Source organism: Rhincodon typus, chromosome 12 (genome assembly GCF_021869965.1).
Source record: "Rhincodon typus isolate 14 chromosome 12, sRhiTyp1.1, whole genome shotgun sequence".
Classification (NCBI taxonomy): Eukaryota; Metazoa; Chordata; class Chondrichthyes; order Orectolobiformes; family Rhincodontidae; genus Rhincodon; species Rhincodon typus.
Genome location: NC_063343.1, coordinates 73,079,519 through 73,087,645, shown reverse-complemented (window position 1 = coordinate 73,087,645; position 8,127 = coordinate 73,079,519).

The window sequence follows — 8,127 nt, the reverse complement described above, 5'->3', positions numbered from 1 at the left end:
CATTGATGATCAGCAGCAGGCCCTGTAATAAAACAAGCTGATATTAATCCATCACAGACAAGCATCATTGCAATATATTCCCCAGGTTCTGCATCATTTGACACATCATTTGGCTGTGAATTGGGAGTGGGGAGTGTGCAGTGGTCCTTGTGCACCAGGTGCTGAAGGTAAGCGTGCAGGTGCAGCAGGCAGTAAAGAAGGTAAATGGTTTGTTGGCCTTCATCGCGAGAGGTTTCGGGTACAGGGGCAGGGATGTGTTGTTGCAGTTATACAGGGCCTTGGTGAGACCACACCTAGAATATTGTGTACAGTTTTGGTCTCCTTTTCTGAGGCAGGATGCTCTTACTCTCAAGGGAGTGCCGTGAAGGTTTACCAGGCTGATTCCGGGGATGGCGAGTCTGACATATGAGGAGAGATTGACTCGGTTAGGATTGTTTTCGCTAGAGTTCAGATAAATGAGGGGGATCTCATAGAGACTTGTACAATTCTAACAGGACTGGGCAGGGTAGATGCAGGGAGGATGTTCCTGATGGTGGGTGTGTCCAGAACCTGGGATCACAGTCTGAGGATTCGGGGTAAACCATTTAGGATGGAGATGAGGAGACATTTTTTCACCCAAAGAGTGGTGAGCCTGTGGAATTTATTACCACAGGAAGTAGTTGATGCCAAAACATTGAATGTATCCAAGAGGTGACTAGATATAGCACTTGGGGTGAATGGGATCAAAGGTTATGGGGAGAAAGCAGAACTAGGCTATTGAGTTGGATGATCAGCCATGATCGTGAAGAATGGTGGAGCAGGCCCAAAGGGCTGAATGGCCTCTTTCTGCTCCTATTTTCTATGTTTCTGTTTTAATGTTTCTATTCTACCTAATTTGTTTCTTGTGCAGCTTAAAATACAGACAAGCAGAGAATCAGTATTAACATTACAGACTGATTGACCTTCTTCTGTGCTGTCACCACATTGTGATTCTATGCTTCTAAGGAATAGGAAGCTCTATTGATGCAGAGAACCATTCACTCACTCAGAGTGCAACTGTGTCTTAGAATTGGGTGAACGTGTGTCTAAGATATCAGAGAGCTAAAACCCAAAGGACATCAGCATAAGATAGTCACTATTCAAAGAAAGAAGGAGATTACAGGAGACTTCATTAACCAAAGACTGGAGAGAATGTGGAACCTAACCCAAAGAACAGGGAGGGCTGAAGCAACTGACCATTGAATGTGAGCAAACAATTTGTAAACAAGGTGTGATTTCATTGGAGGAACAAATGCTTTGACCGAAGCATTGTACATTTTTACCATTCACACTGCCTATTATCCTTCATTTCCAAGTGTATAGAGAGAGCTGCCCAGCTGTTTTCTCTCCAAGTGACAGATAAGGCAAACAATTGAAAGAAATAGAGACAAAAATAAAGAAAGAGGGGGAAAGCAAGAAAGAGGAAGAATGTAAAGCCTAAAGACAGAGGGAGAGGTGGAAGAGACAACAAGGTGCAGGGCTGGATGAACACAGCAGGCCAAGCAGCATCATAGGAGCAGAGAGGCTGACGTTTCGGGCCTAGACCCTTCATCAGAAAAGGGGGCGGTGAAGGGGGTTTGTGGAAGAATTTGTTGCAGGTCAGACTGCGATTAATAGGTCTATCAGCACAAATAATTGCAACAACAACTTTTATATTTCATCTCTACAAATGGTTTTTTTAAATTATACAATAAAGGATTCTAGACATACTAACAATAAATTATTTTGAAACATTTAGTGTTGCTGATGTTTAGTTGCAGCTTTCACCTTTTACAATTTCAATATGTCCCATGATGGGTTCAGACTGCGATGGAAGCAATTTACTGCAATTTCAGGCTGTTCAGCATTAATTTCCATGGGGATAATATGCAGGTTTATAAATGGACAGGAAGAAGTGAGAATGGCAGTAACGCAATCACTGGGTTCAACGTACAGCCAGCTCCATCTCATTGAACTCTCCATGAACTCATTAATTGAATGACATCAGAGATAGTAGGAACTGCAGATGCTGGAGAATCTGAGGTAACAAGGTGTAGAGCTGGATAAACACAGCAGGCCAAGCAGCATCATAGGAGCAGGAAGGATGACGTTTCAGGCTTAGACCCTTCATCAGAAATGGGGAGGGGAAAGGGGTTCTGAAATAAATCGGGAGAGGGGGGAGGCGGATAGAAGATGGATAGAGGAGAAGATAGGTGGAGAGGAAACAGACAGGTCAAAGAGCTGGGGATGGAGCCAGTAAAGGTGAGTGTAGGTGGGGAGATAGGGAGGGGATAGGTCAGTCCAGGGAGGACGGACAGGTCAAGGGGGCGGGATGAGTATAGTAGATAGGAAATGGGGGTGCTGCTTGAGGTGGGAGGAGGGGATAATTATAATGTCGGGAGGGGGAGGAGGGAGGGAGGGTGGGGGGGGGGGGGGCTTCATCCATCAAGCCATTAGGAAGGGCTATGGCGATGACAGGAGGATCACTGACATAGGAACAAGGGAGTCAAGGCAAGAGTTATGAAAGCAAAAGCATTTGTTGAGGTGACAGCTGTGATGGGGGAGCCTCAAGGTACATGGGGGGAGATATGCAGAACAGCATCAGAAGGCAGGGAAGGGGGCAGAAATTTTTTACCACAGACAGCTGTTGAGTTTGGGCCTTTAAGTATATTCAAGACTGAGATAGACAGAGTTTTAATCAATAAGGGACTCAAAGATTATGGTGAAGGTCCAGCCTTGAGGATTAACAGATCAGACATGATCTCATTAAATGGCAGAACAGACTCGATGGGCTGAATGGCCTACTTCTGTTCCTACTTCTTGTGGTCTAATCGTGGGATTTTTTGTTGACAATGACCATCACCATGGCCTCCACAGGGGGAATGTACAGGACAACAGGCAATATCGCCATGGTGTAATGTCAGGGTTCAGGGACAAGGAGAAGCCTTTAGCAATTAATAAGAGCTTTATAAATGTGAACCAGCCACTCTGTGCTTCCTATAAACAACTGAAAGTACCAGGATAAGGAGGCTCAAGAAGCAGAGTTCTGGTTAACAAACGGATCATCTCAGTGAACCCTTATTAAGATGGCAGCTGCGGAGTAAGCAGCATGGATGGCAAGTCCAGATGACAGTGGGTGGTGAGGGACTCAGTCCTGTGCAGGAGAGAGTGTGCCCCTGTGGGGAAGGCCCAGTGTGGAGTGACTGCAGGCCCATGGCTATAGGAGGGCTGTAATACTGAATTTTAACTCATTCCTTTATTTTTCTATTTTGTACCTAAGAGTGTGTACTTAGGTACCTTTGCACCCAAGATGGTCCGAAGATTGGCAACTTTGTTCGCTTTTCACTGTACTCCTGTACTTGAGTACATGTGGTAATAAACCTAATTCTAATTCTAACAACAACAAGGGCAGTACGGTGGCTCAGTGGTTAGCACCTACTGCATCATAGTGCCAGGGTGGGTTCACTTCCAGCCTTGGGTGACTGTCTGTGTGGAGTTTGCACAGTCTCCCCGTGTCTGTGTGTTTTTCCTCCGGGTGCTCCGGATTCCTCCCACAGTCCAAAGATGTGCAGGCTAGGTGGATTGGCCATGCTAAATTACCCACAGTGTTCAGGGATGTGTAGATTAGGTGGGTTATAGGGGGATGGGTCTGGGTGGGATGCTGTGAGGGTTGGTGTGGACTGACTGTAGGGATTCTATGATATAGCTACCTTCATAGGCTTTCCCTATGTCTATAATACCAAATTTTTGGGGGTCTGTCTGTGTCTGTCCTTATGAATGTGAAAAGGGGGACTTTATAAGAGTTTCAATTAGTTATTTATATATGAATGATGCACAATTGTTTATCTATAGTTATAATTTATTTATTCATAATGAATGGAAATTCTAAATGCTCTCTACTTGTTACTTGTGCAAATAATTCAATAGGAATTGTTTAAGTAGTTGCACCCTTTACAAATCCATTTTGAGCATTATTATTTTATATTTTTGGTTTCTACATGTTTGTCCAATCTCTCCTTGAGTGGAAATGCCTGTCACCAACATTAAACTGAATAGTTAGTTATTTCCAAATGTGTCCCATTGCCTCTATAGCATGTCGGAATCTGCCATTGACCCTCCTTTGCTGCTGCGCATTTTTACAACAAATTATTAGATACTGAAATAAAAATAAAAGACTCTTTAATTCAAACCCTGCTGTAAAGATGCTTTGTGGTGTTTCATTATGTTTTCACTGTCGTCACTGACTTATAAGTTGCAACATGACCGCATAATGATTTCCTATTTAGCACTCTGCAACCAATTACAGGATTCTTTTACTCTTTAGTCAGGGTAGAACATTTCAACCTCAATTAAGAAGGTACTTTAAGAACATTTCACAGGCACTTTACCAGCCCAAATAGATGTAGTCCAATCATACAAGTGTATCTCCCTGGCAACCATTAGCTCAGCTCATATTTCTTGTCCATATTAATATGTACTATTACACTTGATTAGGCCACAGTCAGAATAGATAGCAACAGCAATTAGCTGTAATCTAATAATTACAATTTCTGACTTATTTTGATTAGGACATTGACAGGTAGAGGGCTTTGAAACAATGTGGATGTGGAATAAATGTGTCAAACTAACACTGAAATGATTTTGGTAATTAATACATCTCCCAGGCCTGCCCAGCTTTCCTGGCTGGTCTCTTATGCCTTTTATCATGAATTGTTCAATTACGGAAAGCGATCTAAACTAATAAACAGGTTCACTCTTACTAGACCTTTCCACAATGAGCCAAGGAATTGATTGGAAGTTCACTCAGGCTTGAGATTTGAAAATTGATCACCTCGGCATTCTTCAAGCTCAACATCTGTCCAAATCGAAACTTGGAAAACACTTGTTTATTTTCAGAATCTCTGCAGCTAAAACAGTAAACTGTGAAATGATGAGAGCCCACACCAGCATTGCACATTTGCATTTGTTGTGATTCTTTCTTTTTCTTTGCCTTGTCTTTCCCTCATTCCCCACATACAGTTCATTGTTCCCTCAGCTGATGAAGGTTTTAAAATTCCTATCCATTCTTCAAATTCCTCTTCCATCCTGTGACCCCCTCTAACCCTAATACCTTCCAAGATTTCTGCACTCTTCCAATACCACCCTCTGTACAATCCCTGATTTCCATCGCTCCACGATCCATGTCTGTGCATTTTAGCTGCCTGCTCCCTAAATTCTAGAACCTGTTTCCTATAACTCTCTGCCTCTTCACCTCACCTTCCTGTATCTACCCTGTCTATGTCTGGAAATACTTGGTAAATTTCAGTGAGATTACCTCTTATTCTTTGAAACCCGAGAAAATATAAACCCAGTTACTGAGTGAATTTCAGGCAGTACCATTGAGGGAACAAGTCTGTGGGGACTTGTTGCTCTCCCTCTGTAACAATAAGACTATTTTGTTGTAGTGATACTGCTCCTGGTATTTACTTCTGGCACAGCCGTACTTCATGGAAATAGTTGTTTATTTTAAAGTACAGCTGCCTTCAGGCTGATGTGACCTGTGTAAGGACGGAGTAGGCAATATCTCAGACCTGGAGCTCATTAGAAAGACAGGGCACACTTTGGGACTGTTAGATGCAGACATCAAAGAATCACAGAGTGCAGAAGAGGCCTTTCAGCCCATCGAGCCTTCACCAATAAAAACTACTCTGAGACGACTCTAGTCCCACTTTCCAGCACTCAGTCCAGAGCCTTGTCATTTCAAGTGCTCATCCAAGTACTTTTTAAAGGTTGTGAGGTTTCCCACCATAAAAAAAAAACTCTCCCTGGCAGTGTAGTCTAGGTTCCTGCCACTCTCAGGGTGAAAAATACCTGTTCTTCAAATCTCCTGTAAACCCCCTGCCTTTCACCCTCAGATATAAAGGTGCACATAAAATGAATAAAGGTATTGGAGCGATTGAGCTCATGGGCACTCTCAAGCAAACAGCCCAGCTGCCAAGTCTTTCAAACCTCCTGTTCTTGTATTTGAAAAAAAAAACCTGAGGCCTTTAAAAAGAATGCTTGCTGTATAACTCTCTCTGTTTGAGGGTTATCATGACGGGATGAATATATCATTAAGCAAGTTCACAACCTATCATTATCACAGTGGTGTGTTCATTCATATTTTGATTGACAGCTCTAAGTGCTTATGAAGTAACCAAAAGCGCATAAGAGATAGGAGCAGAATTAGGCCATTTCAGTCTATTGAGCCTGCTCTGTTATTTAATTGTGGCTGATATGTTTCTCATCATCACTCTCCTGCCTTTTCCCCATAACCTTTCCCCATAACCATAATCAAGAACCTTTCTATCTCCATCCTGAACAAGCTCAGAGAATGGCCTCCACAGTTGTTTGCAGCAAGGAGTTCCACAGTTTCCTCACTCTCTGGCTCAACTCAGTTTTAAAGGTGATTGCCCCTTCACTTTGAGGCTCACCCCTTGAGTCCTAGTCTTTCCTACCAATGGAAACATCTTCTCTATGTTCACTCTATTCAAGCCTCTTGGTATTCTGTAAGTTTCAATTAGATTTCCTTTCATCCTTCTAAACTCCACCGAGTACAGACACAGAGTCCTCAACCACTCCTCATACAATAAGCCCTTTATTCCTGTGGTCATTTTTACAAACCTCCTGCAGACCTCCCTCCAAGGCCAGCACATCCATCCTTTGTTATGCAGCCCAAAACTGCTCACAATATTCCAATGTGGTCTGACCAGAGCCTTATACAGCCTCAGCAGTACATCCCTGCTCCTGTATTCTAACCTTCTTGAAATGAAGGCTAACATTACATTTGTCTTCCTAACTGCTAACTGAACCTGCATGTTAACCTTAAGAGAATCTTGAACTCGGAATCCTAAGTCCCTTTCTGCTTCAGATTTCTGAAGCCTTTCCCCATTTACAAAATAGTTTATGCTTCTATTCTTCTTATCAAAGTGCATAAACTCACTTAACCTCACACATTCTCAAATTGTATTCCATCTGCCACTTCTTTGCCCATTCTTCCAGTCTGTCCAAGTCCTTCCGCTGCCTCGTTGCTTCCTCAACTCGACCTGTCTGTCCACCCATCTTTGTGTCATCTGCAAACTTAGTAACAATGCCCACAGTTTCTTCATCTAGATTGCTAATGTAAAGCATGAATAGTTGTGGTCCCAAAGCTGACCCCTGTGGAACTCCACTGGTCACCGTTTGGCACCCTGAAGAAGACCCCTTTATTCCCAATCTCTGTCCTATTACTTGTTTTGGAAATTTTAATAACCTCTGCTGAGACCTCCCCATTTTAATTCTTTACATAATTTTCCACACAACTGAACCCACTGCCCCACGATTTAGTTTAAAGCCTTATCCACAATCCTAATTATCCAATTCATCAGGACTCTGTTCCCAGCATCTCAGGTGGATTCAGGTGGACCTGTCCCATCAGAACTGCTCCCTGTTTCCCTGGTACTGGTGCCAATGTCCCATCAGTTTGAATCTATTTCTCCCTCACCAAAATTTGAGCCATTCATTTATTTCTTTGATCTTGTTGACCTTGTGCCAATCAGGTTGTGGCTCGGGTAGTAATCTGGAGATTGTTACCTTTTTTGGTTCTGCTTTTTTATTTGCACCTCGCTGCTCATATTCCCTCAGCTGAAACTCTTTCCTTTTTCACCTACACTATCCATGACACCTGGATCTTTCCCCTTCTACTCCAAGTTCCTTTGCAGCCCAGGTGAGATATCCTGAACCCAGGCACCAGGCAGGCAACTCAGCTTTTGGGACACTCAATCCTTGCCACAGAGAACAGTGCCTATTCCCCTGACTATCCAATCCATGATTAAAACTACATTTCTCTTTTATCCCACCTTTTGAATGGCTCCCTGTACCACAGTGCTACAGTCAGTTTGCTCATCCCCTCTTCAGCCCCCACTCTCATCCACAGAGGGGACAAAAATCTCAAACCTGTTAGACAAGCTCAAGGTGTGAGGTTCCTTCAGCATTACCTCCCAGATCCCTCTACCTGCCTCACTCGTAGTCACACCCTCCTGTCCCTAACCACTCACTGAATTCAAGGTATTTAATCTAAGAGGTGTGACTACCTCCTGAAACACAGCGTCTAGGTGACACTCCCCCTCCCTG